This window comes from Panthera pardus, unplaced genomic scaffold (assembly GCF_024362965.1).
Source record: "Panthera pardus isolate Hobbes unplaced genomic scaffold, ASM2436296v1 HiC_scaffold_2, whole genome shotgun sequence".
In the NCBI taxonomy this organism is placed as follows: domain Eukaryota; kingdom Metazoa; phylum Chordata; class Mammalia; order Carnivora; family Felidae; genus Panthera; species Panthera pardus.
The window spans coordinates 30,014,562-30,037,100 of NW_026526765.1; the positions used below are offsets into that span (position 1 = coordinate 30,014,562).

Here is a 22,539-nt window from a genome sequence, read left to right on the forward strand (position 1 = left end):
GTACTATAACTTCTCCCACTTTGCTGAATATCTCCGTTTTGATTTCAAAATCATGGTTAATATTTACTCTTTCCATTTCCTAGAAGCAGATGTAATTAATTGACTATTTACTTGTCTAGGAAATGTTACTGGTATCTTAATTGCAGTCTTTGGCTTGAGTAATGGGTTTTGGAAATGCAAGAATTATTGTTTGAAAGTAGTAGATTTCATAGGACACTTTTTTTCCTTAACTTTTTAACCTCTTTTCTGATTCCAAGAGTAATTAGTAACTTGTGGCTTTACTGGAAATTGCAGTGAATAGGACATTAAAGGAAACAATTAAATATATCTGATCTGTTGTGATTAAAATATTATGTACTTTAAATATAAACAGGCCTTTCTAATTATATTGTTAAATTTGTATCTCTAATCTTTACATCACTGTGTGTATATGTGTGTGTATTTTTAAGTATAGTCACAGTGGTAAAGAAATGCTTTTTTCTGTTGTATACTACAACACCGTGCATTACAGGAAGAATAGTTACATTTACATCTTGGAAAAATAAAGTTTATTGGGTTTCTAACAGTAATTCCTGTCAATAATAGAAAATTTGGAAAAGAAAAAATTACTCATAATTCTACTATCCAAATATAATCACTGAGAACATTTTGGTTTCTGTATTCTGTATTTTCCTTATGCATCTGAAAAACATTTTTTCTGATGATAGCAGAACCTTTACATCAGTTATTGCTTGGAGTCACGTTTTGTATGTTCTGCCGTCTTGGACTTATGTTGTGAGTGCCGCAGGGGCTGCAGTAAGGTGCAAGGAGAGGCCTGGGGATGGGGGTGAGGGGCAGGGGGGTTCTCACTTCAGCCAGAGGAGTTCCAGTTTTGTCTGTTTTATGTGTTCAAGTTTTTCATAAGATATACTTTGTAAATCGGGTCCTGCTGTGTGTGTGTGTGTGTGTGTGTGTGTGTGTGTTTTAAACATGAAGAACGTTGGTCTGGAGTTCATGGGATTATTGATTATTGTACGTGGGGAAAATGGGATCTTACTTCTTTTAGGTTCAGGCGAATAGTGTTAAATCCAAAAGAAATCCAGCTGAGTAAATTTGTCGCTCTCATTGTTTTTCTTCAATGATTTGTGAATTGGGCAGCATCTCTTCTAGCAAGTAGTCTAAAGAAGTTATGAGATGTACAAAATGGAATGTTTTCAAAGGCAGAGGGTAGGACAAGAAACTTATAAATAGGAAAAAAAGGATTATTTCCAGCAAGGTTATACCTTCCTTTTGGGGGAACAAACGGGTCTATTAGTTGGATAACCTCACTGGTGTTGATCAGGAAATTCCAGACTTTCTGGTTAAGATTACATTCCTGGGAGAGTTTGAAACAGTACTTAGGTTAGGTATTAAGTTTCTTTTTGGTGCTATTGGTTTAACATAAGTGATTCCATTTTGCGCCTGTTGTCTCTCTCTTTTTAAAAAAAATTTTTTTTAATGTTTATTCATTTTTTGAGAGACAGAGACAGAACGTGAATGGGGTAGGGGCAGAGAGAGAGAGAGAGGGAGACACAGAATCCCAGGCAAGCTCCAGGCTCTGAACTCAGCAGCACAGAGCCCGAGGTGAGGCTCGAACTCACCGACTGTGAGATCATGACCTGAGCCAAAATCGGACACTTAACCAACTGAGCCACCCAGGCGCCCCTGTTGTCTCTTTTTTAACATTAAGAAAGTAGGACAAGGATAAGGAGGAATCAACCTTTAAACTATTCAAAAGCATACTTTAAAATCTTAATTATATTGTCATCTAAAACTCATTTATTCTAAACCAGAATTTTGGTACGTTACTTCCAATCAGAAAGTGTTTTCCTCTCTTACTTTGAAGTCTCACACACACACTTTGCCTGAGACTCAAATGGGGCTGTTTGGCCTAGATCCCACAAATGTGTGACTATTAAATTTCTAGCCCTCACTGAGAAGTATTCCTGTACATCAAAACTCTATAACAAATCAGTATTAAGTTAAATTAAAAGGTGTTTTCATAGATGATAATAAATGAATGCCTGTGATTATCTTAGAGTTTCACTTATTAAACTTCCTTTTGTCAGTTCATCTAGAGTTGATATTGTTAAGTGCATTTCCCTTGGATTGTCTTCAACCCTTTTCTCTTCAACATCAAAACAATTCTGTTACATTTCTTTCTTAATTACATGACTAACGTGGTAGAGGATAGGTTCAGGGACCCTAGAATGCTTGGATCTTTAATTGGGCAATTTCTCCTTGAATATCCTTTAATTATGGAAATTAGAAGCTTTATAAATAATTACAGGAAAAACATGTTTTTAAATATTTATTTATATTTGAATAGTACATGTAGTTATTCTGATCTCCAGCCACTCCAAAAATTTGCTGCTATTATTTGGAGATGAAACATTTTAGTCATATCCTTTTAATGGGAAATACTGTTTCCTAAGAAGTAAAACATTTTAAACTGTGAATTCTAGGTATATTTTTGTTTCTGTAAGCAGTTTTAACTGATGGTTTTAACCACAAATATAAACTCCCCCAAAGTGCAGTGATTTGAAGCACATTGTGTTTCTTTCCAATTTCTGAATATTTCCAGACCTTTTTATCTAATAGAAACTCCCTAACACTGGTTTCTGTCCTTTTGACATATCCCCATCACTTTTGGGGTACTTTGTTACATTCTGGCACAACAAAATGTTCCTGGCTCGTCTTGTACTTTTCCTGCTCTAATGTTACCCATTTCTCTATTGATCCATGGCTCCTTTTAATAGGGAATTGTGTTTACAAATCTAGATCCTGGCACTGCATATGTTCACTGATGCTGGGGCACCATTGCTTCTAGACTATTTCAGGAGAGAGAGCTGGGATGGGAGATAAACCAAATAACCAAAAAAACCCACCCCTATATATATAATATAAATATATATATATATATAATATAAAATATAAAATATATAATAAAATATAAAAAATATATAAATATATAAAATATATATTATATACATATAAATATATAATCATGAATTCACACTGATCTATGAAGTAATTCTAATCTAACTTCGCAGCCTTTCCCCATTCTATATTTGTATTTCACTTCTTCAACAGTGAGAAGTTTGGCTTCTAATATCATCACTATAGTAATTCATTTGTTCATTGCTACCACACATAGAAAGTAGTTTCAGAATTGCTACACTCATAGTCATGGTTGTAGACAGAATTCTAAGATGGCCCCCAAGATTCCTGCTCCTCCTCTCGAGTATGGTTGTGAACTATGAGCAGGACCCGACACTCCTATGGTTAGATTATATTGAATGGCATAGCTGAGAAAGGAGGATTATCTTCAGTGGATCCTGTCTAATCCGGTGGGCCCTTAAAGGGATTGGGCTGTTCCTGACAAAAGAAATTTGAGGTGTGGGAGGGATTTGACCTGAGGGAGAGTCTCTGTTGCTGGCTTTGAAGATGTAAGCAGACCTACATGAGTAAGTTGGAGATATAGCTAAGGTGATTTCTGAGCAAAGTGTTGAAGGTACTGCCTGCTTTCTTCTTGCTGCTTATAGTAATATATGAGAGAATAAAGTTAAATGGAAAGAAGTTTTATTAGAGAGGTACCAGGACTAGATGATTTAGTTTGTTTTGAGCCTATCCAGATGGTAAATAATGTTAAAATGAAGAAATTGCTTCTGAAAGTTTGGTACAGAGAAGGAACCAAGGGTGTATATATAACCTTTTGCTCAAACCTCAGAAAGATCATAGGGTCAGATTACTTAGTTATACTAAAGGCTTTTTCAAGAAATTAATGTGGGCCTCACAGATTTTCTTAACCAAACCAGGCGACCCCTAGGAAGCTTAGGGATATTACTCCTTAGCCATTTCAAAGGAGTTATAGATAAAGAGGGGATTATTTTGCAAACATTTGCAGGCATGACTTTTGTCTAATTTAGATTCAACATGAGAAGGATTCTCATTTGCTGGCTTTGAAGGTGGAGTAATTCATGTGGCAAGGAAGGCACACAGCTTCTAGATACTGAGAGCAGCCCCCAGCTGACAGCAAGGAAATGGGCATCTCAGTCCTGCAATTACAAGGAACTTGGATTTTGCCAGCAACCTAATGAGCTTGGAAGCAGATTCTTGCCCAGAGCTTCCAGAGAGGAATGCAGCCCTATCACCATCCTGATTTCAGTCTGTGAGACCCTAAGCAAAGAATTCAGCTACGTTGCGATGGACTTCTGACCTCCAAAACTGTTAGGGGCTTAAACCACCTCCAATTTATTAGTTTAGTTTGGTGATTTCTTACACAGCATACATAACTAATACAGTCCTGCAAAAACCAAACATCCCAGGTAATAATGCAAGTACATGAGAAGGTGGTAGTGGTTGTGATCATGCATAAGAGCAGGCAGGAGTTGGCTTTCAGTGAGAGGAGGGAATATATTTACACTGGGAATGGAGGGGTTGTGGAGGGCTCATACCCACAGTTGTTTGTAGGCTGTGGGTCTTAGGTAGGAAACTACTGGCAGGGTCATTAATTTTGTGTTGGGAGTTGTTGTGATGAAGCCTTCAGTACAATAGTAAAGACTTCGAATAGCTATTGAGGGTTGTGAGAAAAAAATGCCTAGAAGAAATGTGGGACATTAAGGGCTATAGAATGTAGATTTGCAGAGACAGTCATTCTGTGTATTTGTATGATACTCCTGAATCTTATTTGGGAGGCTGGATGTTTGAATGGAATACAATGATGGGGGAGGAGGGAGTTATTCCAGAATAAAGATTGTTCATTGTAGGTAAAGCAAGAGGACTCTCAGGTGTATGCCTAAGGAGTGGTTGATATTGAAAAAAAAAAAAAAAAGTTGAACCGGAAGATAGAAAGTTATGTGACCAGTAAATGGAATATCTAGAGCCTAGCACATATCAGCTGAAAAACATTTGTTAAAACAATAAATATTGGAAACTCATGGTTTCAGAAAAGGAACTATCTGTGGTAATGGCAGAGTTAGCCATAGTTGGGGCTGTTGAAAAGTGTTAGAAGAGGTCATTGGAGTTAAGTAGATCAAAGAAGACTGAAGTTATGTCTTGAATACGTTCAAATGGATTTTAAAATTGCTCAGGAACTAGAAAGACTGAACTTGAGTCTTTGATTAAAGAAGAAAATGACTAAGAGTATGGATGGAATATAACTGGGGTCAGCAAACTACAGCCATGGGCCAAATCCAGCCTGCACCCTGTTTTTGTAAATAAAAGTTTTATTGGAAACAGCTATGCCTGTTCATTTACTATTTACTATTGTCTGTGCCTGCTTTTGTGCTACAGTGGTAGAGTTAAATAGTTGCAGCACAGACCATGTGGCCCACAAAACTTAAAATACTCATTATCTGGCCCTTTACAGAAAAAGTCTGCCAACTCCTGCACTAAAGCTGTAAATGTTTTCTGCAGCAAAATATATGCACACAGATTTTTGCTGACAATTTTAGGAACTTTGGTGATTCCTAAAACAGCCTATGAATGGACTCTGGTGAAGAACTTTTGGATCGAAGTTCACACTGTATTCTCAGCTGCATTTCTTTTCATCATGTGAGTTGCCTGTTAGCTCACCATGAGAAAGAGATGGGTACTTTCATTTTGGTGGGTCACAGAGCCTCACCTCATTCAGTGACTACAGATGGCAGTGCATCAGGGCAACTGTTTTACAGCTTTTCTTATGTGGTAGCCATAAGAGTATGTGCAGAATAGTATAAATCAGCACCCCGCCCCCATCCCCACCCCCGCCGATTGTCCCCCATCTGCGTGTGTGTGTGTTTAGAGGAAACCAATATTGATCATGGTTCAGTAATGTCCTCTTTTCAGGGAAAGCATAACGTATTTATGAGAAAAAATGGATGGTTAATTCTTCTAGGCTATTTCCAGTTAAGTCTGTTAAATGAAGGGATTTTTTTCAGGAGTGTCTATGTTTAGATACAGGAAAAAAGAAAAACTAGTTTATTTGATGAAAAACTGTTTTTGTCACTGGCTGTTCTTTAATAGGTGTCACTTTAAAATTTTTTCCGCTAATGTTAGCCATAGTACTGAATCTGTTTAGATCCATTTAAGAATCCTTAGTTGAACTTGATTTTTGTTATGACTAATTTTGGTCACTGTTTTAACACAAGGGTACTTAACATTCCCATTGCCTTTGTCATGCTCCTATCTTTACAAACAAGAAACAACATTCATAGTCTTTTAGATGTTTTACAGTTTAACCTATTATTTGTGTTTGTATTCTGGATACTCAACAGCTAAGGTGACCTCATGTCCTTTTACCTTAATATCTTCTGTAATAGAGATCATTTTTTTTTTTTTGGTCCTCTTAAAAAATATCCTTTATATTACAAGATGCTATTTTAACTTTAATCAACAAATGTCAGTAAAAGACCTGTTTTCTGGGGCCTGCCATTAAGACCTTCATGGTGTTGGTGAGTTGTTGGGTTGCTGTTCAAAGTATAGGAAGTGATGTTCTAAGCACTGGACCGAGCAGCATCTCTCTGTAGAATCCCTGAGTCTGGGTGTGGGAGAGGAAAATGGTAAAGTAGGAACTGGCTGGGAGGTAAGCATACCAACCATTAGATTGCAGGGCCAGGCAGAGACGTCAGGGGAGATGGACTCAGTTAAGCAGAGGAGGATGCACGTATGGAGTAGTCTGCAAGAGTGAGGAAGCCAAGGCAGTTAGATTCTAAGTCCTCAGAGCCAGGCATGTATGTCTTGGTTTATTGGGGTGTTCCTTTAATTGCAAATCATGAGCTGTTTTCCTGCTATAGAGGCACATATTTAATGGGGTGAAACTAGACTAGATAGCTGTTTACTGCTAGGCATTAGAAATTATTTTTTTTTCTTAAATAAGCATAGTCTGACAAATTTCTGTTTTGGAAAGAGATTACTGGGGCCCCTGATAATCCTATGTATTTTAATCTATCAGCCAATCAACTAATTATTAGCTTTCAATATCTTAGGTACACAGAATTGAAGGGAACCTAACTCACTTCTCTGTTCATGGTGGCTTGCCATCATGCCATATCTCGTGGGCAGTTCTCAGTTCTCATGATGCCATCCATAACTCTCAGCAGCTTTTGACACAGTTGATCACTACACTTCTTGAAACACCTTCGTACCTGACTTCTGATTTGCTGTGCTCTCCCAGTTTTCTTCTTACCTCATTTCGTGTTCCTTTTCACTCTGGTTTTGTTGCTCCTCCTCTGTCCTCCAGCATCCGAATGTTGGGGTGTCCAGCTCATACTGAACCCTCTCTAGTATTTACATCTGCTTCCTGATTCATCTCATCTGGTCACACGGTTTTGATGTGGAAACGCCGGGGTTCGGAGCAAACAGTCAAGAAAGAATTCTTGGGATGTCTTTGGAGCAAAAAAGTGAGGAGGGCACCTGTTGGGATGAGCACTGGGTGTTGTATGGAAACCAATTTGACAATAAATTTCATATTAAAAAAAATAAAAATAAATAAAAAATTTAAAAATTAAAAAAAAAATTTTAAAGCCCCCCCCCATAAAATAAAATAAAGCACGGGGACAGGACCTGTGGGTAGAAAGAGCTGCACTGGGGTTGTGTTGGGTGACTGATTATATACCGTCAGGTTGAGGGGGTTAGGGACAGTACAAGCCTCTAAGCAATTTTGAAGACAAGGTTTCCATGGCCCTGAGGGGGCTAGCTGTTGTTAGGAAAAGGTCATTTATTACTGTCTAGCAAACCCTCAGTCATGAGACCTTCAGATGTGTATCAGTGGGTCATGTGTGTGGAGGATGATTACTAACGTATATCTTGCGGGGTAAAGATGGAAGAAGTTTCCAAAGGAATTCCTTTATGTTTAAAGTAGACTCACAGGATCCTAGGAGGTTAGGATAATGTTAAGCTAAGATTGCCTTTTGCCCTTAGCAAAGTGTCAACATTTAGGCAGCTGAGCCCCCAGGGGAAGGTCACTCTGCCTATTTCAAGGGCTTGTGAATGGACTGTTAAGTTACAAGGAAATTTAAGTTTTTCTTTTGCCTTTGTTTCCCATATCAGCTTTAAATGTCATGTATAGACACTGATGACTTATGAATTTATGTTTCTTGGCCTGTTTTTTCACCTGCCCAGTATGACCAACTACTTACTTCACAGTCTCACCTGGATGTATAATAGGCATCTTAACACAAAATACGCAAAAAGGAAATTGTGACTTTTCTTTCTACACATCCTCCTACTGCAGTCATCTTTATCTCAGTAAATGACATCATCACTCACTAGCTGATCAGCTGAAACACCTTTGAGTTCTACTTGACTCCTCTCTTCCCTGACATCTCACATCTGCCCCATTGTCCAATGTGTTTTGCCAACAGAGTTGTATGAATAAAGTTGCCATTAACATTTGCATGTAGGTTTTGCGTAGGCATAAAATTTTAAATCAGTGGAGTTAATACCTAGGAGTGTGGTTGCTATCTCATATGGTCAGATCAGCCAATATCTTTCAAAATGGTTTGTGCTGTTTTGTATTCCCACCAGCAGTGAATGAGAGGTCCTGGTGCTCTGCCTCCTTGCCAGCAGCTGGGAGGTTGGAAGTGTCAGGTGGTTGGAATTTAGCATTCTTACAGGTCTTTAATGGCAGTTAGTTGTTTTAATTTGCCTTTCCTTAAAGACTGATGATGTTGGGGCGCCTGGGTGGCTCAGTCGGTTAAGCGGCCGACTTCGGCTCAGGTCATGATCTCGCGGTCTGTGAGTTCGAGCCCCGCGTCGGGCTCTGTGCTGACAGCTCAGAGCCTGGAGCCTGTTTCAGAGTCTGTGTCTCCCTCTCTCTGACCCTCCCCCGTTCATGCTCTGTCTCTCTCTGTCTCAAAAATAAATAAACATTAAAAAAAAAGACTGATGATGTTGAACATCTTTTCATGTTTGCTGTCTTTATTTTATATCTTCTTTGGTGCAGCGTACATTTAATTAAAAAAATTTTTTTTCCTATTTTGGGGGAGTAGGGAATCTTTTCTTATTGTTCTTGAGAGTTCACAAAATATTCTGGGTGTATATCCTTTTTCAAATATGTGACTTGTAAATATTTTCTCCCATTGTGTGCCTGGTCTATTCATTCTCTTTGTAAAATTTTTAAAATTTTGATGAAGTTCAGTTTATCAGTTCTTTTATGGATCATGTTTTGGGTTTGGTCAAAGAACTTTGCCGAACTTAGTGTCACAAAGATTTTCATCCATTTTTCTTATAGGAGTCTTACTCTTTAATGTTCTACACTCATTCTATGATCCATTTTGAGCTGATTTTTGTATAACGAGTGAGAAATATGTCAAGGTTTTTTTTTTTTTTTTTTTTCTGGGCATATAAATGACCAGTTATTTCAGTATCATCAGTTGAAAAGACTGACCCCTCTTTACTGAATTGCCTTTGCATATTTGTTCAAATATAAATTGATGACATTTGATAAAGTTTATTTTGAGACTCTCTATTCTGTTCCATTGCTATGTGTATACCCTTTCACTAATACCACGCTGCCTTGATTATTGCACCTTTGTAGGATATCTTAAAATTTGGTGGTGTGAGTGCTCTAACTTTGTTCTTTGTTTTAGTTGTTTGGGCTATTTTAGTTTCTTTCTTTTTTTTTTTCCTTTTTTTTTTTAGAGTTTATTTATTTATTGAGAGAGAGAGAGAAAGAGAGAGAGACAGAACAAGCAGGGGAGGGGCAGAGAGAAGGAGAAACAGAATCCCAAGCAGGCTCTGCACCGTCAGTGTGCAACTCCATGTGGGGCTCGAACTCATGAACCGTGAGATCATGACCTGAGATCAAGAGTCGTATGCTTAACTGACTGTGCCACCCAGGCGCTCCAGTTTCTTTCTTATTTTTTTTAAGTTTTTACTTCAATTCTAGTTTGTTAACATACAGTGTTATATTAATTTCAGGTGTACAATATAGTGATTTAACACTTCTATACAACACACACATCATAACAAGTGCACTTCTTAATGCTTATCACCTAATTCACCCATTCCCCCATCCGCCTGGTAACCATCAGTTCACTATAATTAAGAGTCTGTTTCTTGGTTTCTGTCTCTTTTTTTCCCTTTGTTCATTTGTTTTGTTTCTTAATCCCACATATGAGTGAAATCATATGGTATTTGTCTTTCTCTGACTTACTTTGCTTACCATTATACTCTTTAGCTCCATCCATGTTGCTGCAAATGGCAAGATTTCATTCATTTTTATGGCTTAGTAATATTCCATTGTGTGTGTGTATATACCACATCTTCTTTATCCATTCAGTCACTGGACACTTTGGTTGCTTCCATAGTTTGGCTATTGTTGATAATGCTGCTATAAACATTGGGGTGCATGTATACCTTTGAATTAATGTTTTTGTATTCTTTGGGTAACTAGTGCAGTTGCTGGATCATAGGGTAGTTCTGCTTTTAACTTTCTGAGGAAACTCCTTACTGTTTTCCATAGTGGCTGCACCAGTTTGTATTCCCACCAACAGTGCATGAGGATTCATTTTTCTCTTCATCTTTGTTAACACCTGTTGTCTCTTGTGTTGTTGATTTTAGCCATTCTGACAGGTGTGAGGTGATATATCTCATTGTAGTTTTGATTTTGGGCTATTTTAGTTTCTTTTTCACATACATTTTAGAGTCAGTCATCTTGTTTATATACACAAAGAACCCTGCTGTGATTTTGTTTGAAATTATTTTGAATCTAAAGATCATTTGGAGAGAATTGACATCTTAACTGTTTGGAGTCTTTCAGTCCATCAACAACAGTATATCTCTTATTTATTTAGGTCTTTTTTTTTTTCTTTTTCCAGGTTTTATAGTTTTTAGCATAGAGCACCTGAACAGATTTTATTAAATTCATACTTAATTTACACTTAAAATTTACTTTTTTTTTTTTTTTAGCCATTATAAATGGCATCACTTAAAAACGTCTAGTAGAATTTGCCAGTGTAGCTTGGAGTTTTCTTTTTCCTGTTTTCAAAAAATTTAAACTATGAATTCAATTTATTTGATAAGTACAGGACTATTCATGTTATTTCTTTGTTCTTGTGTTGAGATAGGATAGGTTATGACTTTCATGGACTTGGTCCATTTCCTCTAAGTTGCAAATTTATGTACATAGAATTATTAGTAATATTTCTTTAAGGTCATTGCTCATATTTTTTCTCTTTTTCCTGATATTGGCAATTTGTGTCTTCTCTTTTTTCTTGGTCTAGCAAGAAGTTTTCCCATTTTATTGATTTTTTTTTCAAAGAGCAATTTTTTTAAGTCTCATTCATTTGTATTTCTTTGTTGTAGTTCTGTCTTCAACATTGATTTCTGTTCTTAGCTTTCTTTCCTTTTGCTTGCCTCTCCTATTTCTTTTTAGAATTCCTAGTATTTTAAGGTGGATGCTTTAATTAGAGACTTGTTTTATCTTTTCTTTTTTTTAATTCTTGTTTTAATGTTTATTTAGTTTTGAGAGAGAAAGACAGACAGAGTGTGAGTGGGGAGGGGCAGAGAGAGAGGGAGACACAGAACCTGAAGCAGGCTCCAGGCTGTGAGCTGCCAGCACAGAGCTTGATGTGGGGCTCGAACTTGTGAATGGCGATGTCATGACCTGAGCTGAAGTTGGACCCTCAACCGATTGAGTCACCCAGGCGCCCCTTGTTTTAAATAGAATCATGTAGTGCTATAATATTCCTTATAAGCATTGCTTTAGCTGTGTACCACAAATTTTGAGATATATTTTCATTTTCATTCAGTTGCCTTGGAACTACCTCTTTTACTGATGGATTATTTAGCAGCATAATATCTAATTTCCAAATATTTGGGGATTTTTATGTCATCTTTCTGTTACAAATTTCTAGTTTAATTCCTTTATGGGAATGTTTAGCTCATTTAAGTTTAATGTAATTATTGGTATGGTTGGATTTAAATTTGGTGAGGTTTGTTTTGTGACCTAGAATATGATCTATCTTAGTTTCTGTTTTGTGTGCACTTGTGAAGAATATGTATTCTGCTGTTGCCAGGTAGAATAGTCTGTTTATATAAAGTTAAGTCAGTTCATGGAGTTCTGTATACTTGCTGATTTTCTTTGTGCTTATTTTTTCCATGGTCTTTTCAGTTCTTTCAGTTTTAGCTTCATGTCTTGAAACTGTTGTATTGGGTGCATGTATACTTACAATTGCTCTGTCTTTTTGGTAAATTGATCCTTTTATCATTATATAATGTCCCTCCTTATCTCTGGCGATTTTTCTTGTTCTGATGTCTACCTTGTGTGATGCTAATATAATCACTCATGCCTTTTTTTTTTTTTTGGCTTTATTTGTTTTGAGAGAGAGCATGAGTGAGCTCAAGTGCCAGAGGGACAGAGAGAGACAGGGAGAGAGAGAATCCCAAGCAGATTCTGGGCTGTCAGCACAGAGCCTGATGCAGGGCTCAAACTGACAACCGTGAGATCATGACCTGAGCCAAGATCAAGAGTTAATCGCTTAACCAACTGAGCCACCCAGCCGCGCCTCAAGCTTTTAAAAAATTATTGTTTGCTTGGTATATTTCTTTTGGTATTGATTTATTCAATAACATTTATTGAGTGTCTAGACATTTATTGAATGTCTAGGAGGCAAAACCCTCATGCAGTTTATATGCCAGTGGGGACACATGAAAATATGCAAAACGTATACTGTATAACAAAACCAGAGAGTAATAAGTGCTATGAAGAAGCAGATTAAGGGGATAGAAAGTAACGAGTGACTTCTTTAGATAGAGTACTCAGGAAGGTCTCTGAGGGATTGGCATTCAGGGTGAGGTCTGGATAAAGGATCCTCCAGGGAGCCAGGTACATTGGTATCTGAGGAGCCATGCAGAAAGAGGAACAGCAAATGCAAGGCCCTGAGGCAAGGTGCTTGTTATATCTTTTTCGACTCTTAGTTTTTAATCTTTCTGTGTCATTGTATTTCAAGTCAGATTCCTGAAAGAAGTGTTAATTGATAGGTCTTGTGTTTTAATGTATGATGGTAATCATTGTCTTTTAATTGGTGTGTTTAGCTCATTTTAAGTTTAATGTAATTATTGGTAGGGTTGGATTTAGTTCTACCATTTTATTACTTTTGATTCTTTCTGTTCTTTGTTCAGTGCCTCATCTTTCCTAATTTCTTTTAAATTATCTGAGTATTTTTAGAATTCCATTTTTTTTAACTGTTGGATTTTAATTATGCTCTTTGTATAGTATTTTAAGTGGTGGTTCTAGGGAACTATAAAAATATATTAAATTATATATAATCTACTTAGAATTAATATTTTACCATATCAAGTGAAAAATAGAAATTGTGCAACCACATAGGCTCTTCCCCCAATCCTGATGTAGTTGTTGTATGTTCCGTTTTCATATGTTGAAAATCCTATCAGGCAATGATAATAATTTTTGTTCTCAACAAAAGTTAAAGGTGAAAAATATTGTTCTGTTTACTCAGGTATTTATCCTTTCTTTTGTTGTCCTTTCATTGCTTATATTCCAGTTTCTCTTTGTAATTATTTCCCTTTCACTTGAAGTAGTCTTTCTTTTTTAATTTTTAATGTTGAGATTGAATATATAAACCATAACATTTACTCATTTAGTTCGTTATGTTCAGTGGTTTTTAGTATATTCATGGAGTGTGCAGCCATCACCACAATCCATTTTAGAACATTTTGTCATCCCCAAAAGAAACTATTGGAGACAATAAAAAGATTAATATTTGTCAGGGGTAAGGGGCAAGGAGTGATGATTCGGCAGAGCACAGAAGATTTTTAAGACAATGAAACTAGTCTGTATGATAAGACAATGAAACTAGTCTGTATGATGTTATAATGATGGATATGTGTCAGTATAAATTGTCCAGATCCATAGAATGTACGAAATCAAGAGTGAACCTGAATATGAACTGTGACATTTGGATGATAACGATGTGTCAGTGTAGGTTCATCAGTTGTAACAAATGTACTACTGTGATGGGGAATATTGATAATAGGGGAAAGCTATGCATGTGGGGGGCAAGGGCTTTATGGAAAATCTCTGTGCCTTCCTCTCAATATTGCTGTGAACCTAAAACTGTCCTAAGAAGTAATCTATTAAAAATAAAATACTCCCTGTCCCTTAGCCAGCATCCCCAAGTCTACCACCCCTTGAAGCCTTGCACAACTACTAATCTAATCTGCTGTCTCTATAGATTTGGCATTTCTGGATATCAGAAAATGGAATCATACAATATGTGGCTCTTTCACTTAGCATGTTTTTGAAATTTATCCATGTTGTATCAATATTTAATTTCATTGCCAAATAATATTCGATTGTATGGATATACCACATTTATCTCTTCTCAAGTTGATGGACGTTTGTGCTGTTTCCACTTTTTTATTATTATGAATAATGCTTCTATGAACATTCATGTACAAGTTTTTGTGCAGAGGTATGCTGTCATTTCTCTTAGATGTATACCTAGGAGTGGAATTTTAGGGTCCTATGGTAACTCTGTGTTTAACATTTTGAGGGACTGCCAGACTGTTTTCCAAAGTGTCTATAACATTTTACCTACCCACCAGTAGTGTATGAGGGTTCCAGTTTTTCTACATCCTTGTCAACACTTGTGGTTTCTCATGTTGTTGTTGTTTAATAATCATCTTAGAGGGTGCGAAGTGGTATCTCTGTGGTCTGTGTTGAACATCTTTTTGTGTATATATTAGCCATTTGTAAATTTTCTTTAGAGAAATGTCTATTCAAATCCTGGCCCATTTTAAAATTGGGTTATATGTCTTTTTATTATTGAGTTCTAACAGTTTATATATTCTAGATATTTGTCCTTTATGAGATATATGATTTGCAAATATTTTCTCTCATTCTTTGGGTTGTCTTTTCATGTTCTCGATGGTGTCTTTTGAAGCACAAAAGTTTTAAATTTTGATGAAGCTCAATTTATTTTTTCCTTTGTTTTGTGCCTTTAGTGTCATTGCCTAACCCACAGTCATGGAGAATTATGCTTATGTTTTCTTCCAAGGGTTTTATAGTTTTAGCTCTTACATTTAGGTCTGTGATCCATTTAGAGTTAATTTTTGTGCATGGTATGAAGTAGGGGTCCAACTGTATAGTAAGTATTCTTGAAATAATAAAATAATTTTTGAATTTCTTAGCTACTCTTTGAATTTCCATATAAAATTTATGATCAATTTTCAATTTCTGTCACATTTCTTTTGGTGACAAGTTCTCTTAGTTTTCTTTCATCTTGCAGTGTCTTTATTTCACCTTCATTCCCAAAGTACATTTTCTATACATTTAACTTGGCAGTATTTTTCTGTCAGCACTTTAAAAATGTTGGTCCACTGTCTTCTGGCCTTATTTTTGTTGAATACTTATGCAGTAATTCAAGTATTTGTTTTTCTTTATGTAATGTGTTGTTTTTTATATTTGCTTTTTGAAATTTTCCCCCTATTTCTCTTTTGGACTTTAATAGTTTATTATGTGTCAAGGCGTAGGCTTTAAAACATTTATTTATTTATTTATTTATTTATTATTATTATTTTTTGTTTTGTTCATCCTGTTTGGTATTCACTGAAGTTCTTGGATCTGTAAATTTACCTCCTTCACCATTTTTGGGAAATTTTTAGTTATTATTTCTTCAAATATTTGTCTGTACCTGACTGTCTTCTCCTAAGTCGTATGTAATATGAGTACTCAACTTTTTGATATTGTCTCAGCGCTTTCTGTGATTCTGCTCATTTTTTCCTGTTAGATTAAATTATTTCTATTAATCTGTCTTCAAGTTCATTGAGTCTTTCCTCTGACATATCCATTCTACTATTGGGCCCTTACAGTGAATTTTTTATTCCCATTATTTTATTTTTCAATATGACCAGGTTTCCATTTTAATAGTTTATTTTTCTTTGCTGGTCACTTTATATCTTTGCATTTGTTTCAGATATGTTTGCTTTCCTTTATGTATCCTGGTCATAAACACCGATTTTAAGTCTTTTTCTTAAAATATTGATTGCAACATTTGGGTCATTTTGTGGTCGACATCTTTTATCTTATTTCTTGGGAGCTGGTTAGATTTTCCTGGTTCTTTGTATGATTAATTTTGGGTTGTATCTTTCACATTTTGAATATTGTGTTCTGATATTCTGAGTCCTGTCCAAAACCTCTAGAGAATGGTGGGTTTTCATTTGTTTGTCTGTGAAGTTGCTTTTTTGGCTGAGGGTCAACCTGATTAGTTTTAGACTCTAAATCCTGACCTGCCTCCTGTGAGCTGTTTTTCCTTGCAGTATTAATTTTCAAGGCATCTGTATGTTATTCTGGTTTGCCCCATGTACATGTTATCCAGGGATCCATATAGACCCTGGCTGCTAGTCCATACCATGTTCGCTTCTCAATGCTTTTCTTAGGTTGAGTCTGGTAGGTTTCACACAGTACACCTCAGGAGTGAGTGCAGGACTTTTTGTACAGATTTAAAGGACATTTTTCTCCAGCTTTTTAAACCCTTCACCCTATGATTTTCCCTTTACTGTCTTTCACGGGTTTCTGTTCTGATGTTCTTGCTGGAAAATCACTCTTATGCATTGTAGCAGTTCCCATACTGTAGCTTATGCCTCCTGGCAAAGCTGGACTGAGGTGAAAAATAAAAATTTCTCTAACCCACAGCAGCTGCTTTTTCTTTTTTAAAAAGTTTATTTATTTGAGAGTGGGGGAGGGATGGAGAGAGAGAGAGAGAGAGAGAGAGAGAGAGAGAGAGAGAATCCCAAGCAAGCTACTCACTGCAGTGCGGAGCCTGATATGGGGCTTGAACTCACAAACCGTGAGATCATGACCCGAGCCAAAACCAAGAGTCAGACACTTAACTGTCTGAGCCACTCAGGCGCCCCCATAGCAGCTGTTTCTCTGTGTTGGTGGGGAAAGGCAGTGTGGCTACCCATTGTTGGCATTTTCCCGAGGTAAAGCATAGAGTATCAGAAGGATTCTATTCTACATATGTTGGTAGGTGATCTGCTTTCTTGTTAATACTGGCCTACTAGAAAGCATGGAGTGTCAAAAGTGCTGCACAGCGGTTGCTGTCATTGTTGCTTCTGGTTCAGGGGAGGAGGCACCATGCCTCTTTGTTACTGGCTTTTTCCTGGTTTGGGTTAGGAGAGCCAGCAAGTATCTTCTATGAAGGGCTGCTCCTCTTACTGAGACAACAGCCGCTGTTTTGTTACTGGCACTCATCTGCTGTAATGACCTCATAGGGCCACTGCCGCTAGGTGGGAGGATGAGAAGTATCACCCCAGAGCCGGCACTTGGCTGGTGTGAAATGAAGAAAATCGATTCTTTAACCTGTTCGGACTACTTCCATTTCTGGTGCCAACACTGAGGAGAGACTTGGTAGCTTTGTTGCTTGTGCTTGGCTGGCATAGGGTAGGTCAGATCACAAGAACTTTGTTCCTCAGGCCTTTCACCCCCACTGCTACCCCTATGCCCTGGAGAGTGGAACCATTTTTTGGAACTTTGTTTGCTCTTGCTCTCAGTTGTTAGTTGTGGACTGCCCCAGAACCCAAGTCGGGAGACAGAGAAGGCAAAAATCATCCCCAGACTACTCCTTAGACCGAGTATCCCCCAGAATTCATATTTTGAAATTGTAACCCCAAGGTGATGGTATTAGAAGGTGGGGCTTTTGCAAGGTGATTAGGCCATGAAAGTGGAGCTGTCATGAATGAGATTAGTGCCCTATGAAAGTGTCCCAAGAAACCTTTCTTACCCCTTCACCATATGAGGTTATAGTAAAAGGATGGCCTCTGTGAACTAGGGAGTTCAGACACTAAATCTGCTGGCACCTTGATCTTCAACTTCCCAGTTTCCAGAACTGTGAGAAACAAATGTTTATTGTTCATAAGCCACTCAGTTTATGGTATTTTTGTTACAGTGGCCCAAATGAGCTAACAGGGAAAGATAGCACTCCCTTGTCCTTAAGTCACAGCTCAAGGGAATGTAATGGGCAGAGCTAGATTGCATTCCTGTGTCACATCTGTAAGGGAGGCTGGCAAAGATAGAGCCTGACTTTTCCACTTCTCTATGAGAGGTAGTCTCTGTCTTTTACCAAGAGTCATATTTTGGGGAATTTCCTAAACACAGAAGAGAGTTCATGTTCTTCATGGCCAGAGAGAATGATGTGTTATTTATATAGTCACCCATTTACACAACAGTTGCTTGATTAATTCACAAACTTCGGCTTCATCTGTGGTTGCAGCCCAGATCCAGGTCTTTAGGGAAACCTGTTGTCTCTCTCTCTTTAAAATGTATCCCAAATCTTCTTACCTCTGAACACTTTACTGCTGTGCCCTAGTCCAAGCGACTGTCAGTGTTCAGATGAACCACATCACTGGCTTCCCAGGTGGCCCTCTTAATTCCTCTTTTGACTTTGCAACAAGCTTTTCTTCACAGAGCATCCAGGACATTTTTTTAAGTGTTTATTTTGATATCGTTTCAAATTAACAGAAAAGTTATAGGAATAGTACCTAGAACTTCCTTATACCCTTTTTTCAGATTCATCAGTTGTTCATATTTTGCCCCATTGCTTTATCTTCCCCCATCCCCTCCTCTCTTCCTTCCTCAGCTAACACAAACTCTGTCCTTCTCTTTCCATCCCCCACACTTAATATACCCCCCTCACTCACACTCATACGTATTTGCGCATACATTAGAATTATGTGTGTGCGTTTAATATTCCCCGACTTTTGAAATAACTTGCAGACATCATGTTCCTTTACTCCTAAATTCTTCAGTGTGGTTTTCCTAATAATAATATGATCTTTTTACATAACTATGAATTTAACATTGATGAAATACTATTTAATCTGTAGTCCATGGTTATCTCAACAATCTCCTTTTTGATTATATTCCCACCAGTTCAGTAGCCATGGCTTTTGTCTCTTTTAATTGGGAATAGTTCTCTGCCTTTGTTAAAAGAAACTTTGGTATATTTGAAAACTATAAGCCATTTCTTTTGTAAATGTGTAGAAGTTGTAAATATGTAGCAAGAGATGTAGGATTTGATTTTGTCTGGTTTTCCTCATCATGAGAGTTTGAGTATGCATTTCTAGAAAGGCTGTCACAGAAACAATATTGGGTCCTTCTTGCGTCCTCATATCGCGAAGTACGTGCTACCTGTGCATCGCAGTGCTGGTGATGTTAATTTGGATGACTTGTTTCAGGTAGTGTAATAACAGATCTCTTCTCTACTATTTTCTCTTTGTAATTATTAAGCAGTTTCCAGGGAGATTTTGATAGCATGGAAATACCCTGTTCATTACCAGACTTTTCTCTTCTAGTTTTAGCATCCATTGATGATTCTTGCCTGGTCAATTATTACTGTGATGATTGTAAAATGGTGATTTTTCTATGGTAAGGAAGAGTTTTCTCTTACTTATTTATTAATATTCACCCAGGAGTTCTTAAGTTAGTAAATGCTTTTACTATTACTATTTTTTTTTAATTTTTTTTTAACGTTTATTTATTTTTGAGACAGAGAGAGACAGAGCATGAACGGGGGAGGGTCAGAGAGAGGGAGACACAGAATCTGAAACAGGCCCCAGCCTCTGAGCTGTCAGCACAGAGCCCGACGTGGGGCTCGAACTCACGGACCGCGGGATCATGACTTGAGCTGAAGTCGGCCGCTTAACCGACTGAGCCACCCAGGCGCCCCTTACTATTACTATTTAATCTATTACTTTTGTTATTTATTTTGATGCTCTAATTGTTCCAGTGGAAGTCCCTTAACTTGCACTTTATTCTTTAATATATCCCCATCATTTTTGCACTTGCTTGTTTTTTGGTAAACCACATGTTCCATGTTCATGTTGTTTGAACAAGAATCAAACTTCTCTCCAAGGAGTCTGGTTTCCTCTTAAATGGAGAATGCAATTTAGAAACTAGAATATCTGTCCTAGGGTTGCTGGTTGTCATTCCTACTAGTCATTCTCAGCATACAAAGCTAGATAATAACTTACACACACACACCTATATTTGTATCTACCTGTTAGAAATCATGGGTTCATATTGATACCCATAATTTCAGTCAAAACCCATAGAGTTCTTTCTAGTCTTTCTTCTTTCCACTTTTGGAACTCCTTTCTCTAACAGCAGGAAAGGCGACTCTCATGGTCCTCAGCATATTTCCTCATTTGCTTAATTCTTCGTTGTAACGAAAGCAGTTTCAGAATTGTTAATGCATACCACTGCAAAAAAGAAACAAATATATTAACTAGAATTAAATATTTATTTATAGTTCTTTTGGTCTTAAAAAAATTTTTTTTTAATGTTTATTTATAATTGAGAGAGAGACATAGTGCACAAGCAGGGGTGGGATAGAGAGAGAGAGAGACAGAATATGAAGCAGGCTTCAGGCTCTGAGCTGTCAGCACAAAGCCTGACGGGGTCAGGGAGGGGGCTCGAACTCACAATCATGAGATCATGACCTGAGCCTGAGTTGGATGCTTAGCCAACTGAGCCATCCAGGGACCCCTATAGTTCTTTTGGTCTTTAGCCTGAGGGAATGTATTCATTTCCTAGGATTGCTGTAATAAATTACCACACAGTTAGTAGCTTAACAACAGAAATTCTTTCACATTTCTGGAGGCCAGAAGTCTTAGAATCAAGGTATTGACACAACCATGCTCCCTCTAGTGGCTCTAGGGGAATCCTTCCATGCTACTTCCAGCTTCTGGCGACTCCGGGTTTTCCCTGGCTTGTGGCAGCATAACTCCAGTCTCTGCCTTCATCTTCTCAGAGCTTTCTCCTCTTTGTGTCTTCTTCTCTTCTGACTCTTTAAGGTTACATTCCCAGCTTCCAGTGGTTAGGACGTGAGTATTTCTTTCTGGGGGCCACCATTTAACCCAGGACAGGGTATATAGTTACTTGAGTTATTACCTTCAGTTTATTCTTTCAGTGTTTTTATTGTTCACTTGAAATACAGTAGGGTTGATTTGTTTCTGTTTATATTGAATTTTAGGTTTCTCCCAGCCTTATTTATTTGTTTTTGAATATGCAAAACATCAGCAGTTTCAGAAATCTGATAATAAGTTAATAGATACAGAATTATAAATCGTGACTATTATTAAGGAAATGGACAGGTACATTGGAAGAGAACAACAGAATAGGCCATATGGACGCAGAGACAGAGCTAGGTCATACTTATTTGAATAAGTGGCATGTAAACTGAGATTGAAGGAATGGAAGCCAGTCATGTAAAAGTAAAGAGCTTTCCCACAAATGGAAAAGCATACGAGAAGGCCTTGATTCAGGGAACGAGCTGGTTGTATTAGAGGAAATGAAAGGAGGCCAGTGGATTCATGTCTGTTGGGGAAGAGGGAGGACAAAATAAGTGCAGTTGTAAAGAAAGCAAGAGACTGAACATGTGAGTAGTTGTAGACGATCTAAAGAGGTTGGGGAGCCAGTAGAGGACAATAACTAGTGGTGGTTTTAGAATGTTTTTATTTATTTACATAAAATACACAAGATGTTTTTATGTATTTTTAAAGTTTATTTATTCAGAGAGAGAAAGAGAGAGAGAGAAGGAGAGAATGTGAGCGTGAATGGGAGAGGGGCAGAGAAAGAGGGAGAGAATCCCAAGTAGGCTCTGTGCTTGGTGGCAAGCCCAACACAGGGCTCAGTCTCATGACTGTGAGATCATGACCTGAGCCAAAATCAAGAGTCAGATACTTAACCAACTGAACCAGCCAGGTGCCCCAGAGGTGTATTTTTAAAAGACTATATTGATTGCTAGGTGGAGCACATGACGCAGGAATAGAAGTGGAGAGACTAGTGACAGACCTGTTTACTGTGTAATAACTGAGATAATGTTGGCTTCTACAGGAGTGGTAGTAGGGAATAATGAGAAAAGTGGATAGATTTAAGGTGTATTTTGGGTTGAAGTGAGAGGACTCGCTAATGGATTGAATTTGGGTGGACAGAGAGAGGGTTTTAGGTTTATGGTTATTGTAGTATTTAAGGATGACCCCCACGTTTGTAGTTTTAGCAACTGGGGAAGAAGTTGATTGCAGATGAAGTGGGCAGTAAGAAACAGATTTCCCTAATGGACCTATTATTATGTTTGAAATGCCTAGGAGATGCAAATGGAAATGTCAAGTTGATAGTTAAATATGCAGTCTTAAATTCAGGAGAGGAAAGTGGAATCTCAGACTTCCCATCTGGTCCCATTACTTCAGTTCATGCTTCCCTACTGCACATCTGTGGTCCCTGTTCTACCCAGTAAACATAAGCAAATTGTCATGAGTTGGCCAGGTCCTGTTTGAGACGTTGTGAGCAACTTGGACTGTAGATGGTCTCTAGGTTTATATGTGGGTACTCCAGTTCCAATTCATTCTTTCCAGAGAGATACAGTTATTTTCCTTCTAAATCATTTAAAGATGTACATTTTGCTTCTTATAGCATAGTTTTATTTTCAACTCTTTCAGAATAAGAGATTTTTCCATTATTAAGTATTAGGCTCTTTTCTGCCCCATCTGAACATACCGTATGAGGTCACTCTA

General features: G+C 37.5%; 1 protein-coding gene across 1 annotated transcript in view; it reads left to right on the plus strand.

Moving 5' to 3' along the window:
• WDR70 (WD repeat domain 70) overlaps positions 1-22,539 on the plus strand; it is a 298,881-nt gene that overhangs the window by 86,828 nt on the left and 189,514 nt on the right. The gene's annotated exons all lie outside the window — the stretch shown is intronic.